The following is a 1569-nucleotide window of genomic DNA, read 5'->3' as shown; positions in this document are numbered from 1 at the left end:
GGAGCAAACACCTCTTCATAATCAATTCCTTTCTTCTGTGTGAAGCCTCTAGCAACTAATCTAGCTTTAAACCTCTTAGCTTCCACACCCGGAATTCCAGGTTTCACTTTGAATATCCACCTGCAACTTATGATTGGCTGATCTTTAGGTCTGTCAACAATGTCCCATGTACCATTCTTGATCAAAGAACTCATTTCTTCAGACATTCCTGCATTCCATTTATCCCAATCTTTGTCTTTAACAGCATCATGATAGCACTGTGGTTCTTCTGAATCTGTTTCTTCAGCTGCCATCAGTGCAAATGCAAACTGTGAGTAATCAGAGAACTTAATAGGAGCAGTAATCACACGTCTAACTCTATCACGAGCTAACTGATAACTTTTTAAACTCCCACTACTTGCAGGTTCTTCTTCTTCAGGTTCATAGTATTCTGTTTCTGAATCACTTGAATCTGCTTGAATAACTCCACCTGCTTTAGAACTTTCTCCTTTAACTAACTCAACTGTACCAAGTTCAGTGTGAACCTTTTCTACCTCACTAGAACTTTGTTTCTCTTTCTCAGTCAGATCTTTTGCTTGAAGATCTTTGTAAACCATAGCTTCATGGAATGTAACATTCCTACTGATTACACACTTCATTTCTTTTAACAGCCACACCTTGTACCCTTTAGTACCTTGAGGATAACCAACGAATACTCCTTTTAATGCTCTTGGTTTTAACTTTCCTTGATCCTGATGCACATAAGCAATAGCACCAAATCTCCTCAAATGTTTATATCCAGGTTTTCTATTCAACCAAAGCTCCTCAGGTACATTGTGATCAACTGCTGATGAAGGTGACCTGTTGACAAGATATGCAGCAGTTGCTGCTGCTTCAGCCCAGAAAATCTCTTCTAGACCAGATTCATTCAGCAGGCACCTTACCTTTTCCATGAGAGTTCTATTCATTCTTTCTGCAACTCCATTTTGCTGTGGTGTATATGTACACGTCCTATGTCTCTCAATTCCATTCTGCTTACAGTATTCATCAAATCTGTTGTTACAGAACTCCAATCCATTATCTGTTCTAAGAACCTTGACTTTCTTTCCTATTTGATTCTCCACAAGTTCTTTCCATTCACAGAACCGATCAAACGTTTCATCTTTAGTCTTTAAGAACATAAGCCAAACCTTCCTAGTCTTATCATCAATAATGGATAAGAAATACTGTTTACCAGAGAGAGATGGGGTTACATTTGATGAGCCCCATAGGTCTGCATGAACGTATCCCAGAGCATCTTCTGTATTGTGCTTTCCCACATTGAAGCTTAGCTTCTTTGCCTTTCCCATTACACAGTGCTCACAGAAGAGCTGATCTTTGACATCTTTCTTTTGAAGCAAACCTTTACCAGCTAAAACCTTCATGTTGTTTGTGCTCATATGACCAAGCCGGCTGTGCCACAGGACTGCATTATCAATACTACTTTCCACATTACAATTCTCTGTAGTAATCGTTTCACCATCAAGAACATACAACCCATTTACCAAACTTCCAGACAAAGCTGTTGCATTATTCTTGAAGTACCTGACC

This window comes from Capsella rubella, unplaced genomic scaffold, assembly GCF_000375325.1.
Source record: "Capsella rubella cultivar Monte Gargano unplaced genomic scaffold, Caprub1_0 scaffold_6, whole genome shotgun sequence".
In the NCBI taxonomy this organism is placed as follows: domain Eukaryota; kingdom Viridiplantae; phylum Streptophyta; class Magnoliopsida; order Brassicales; family Brassicaceae; genus Capsella; species Capsella rubella.
This window is presented reverse-complemented; position numbering follows the sequence as displayed.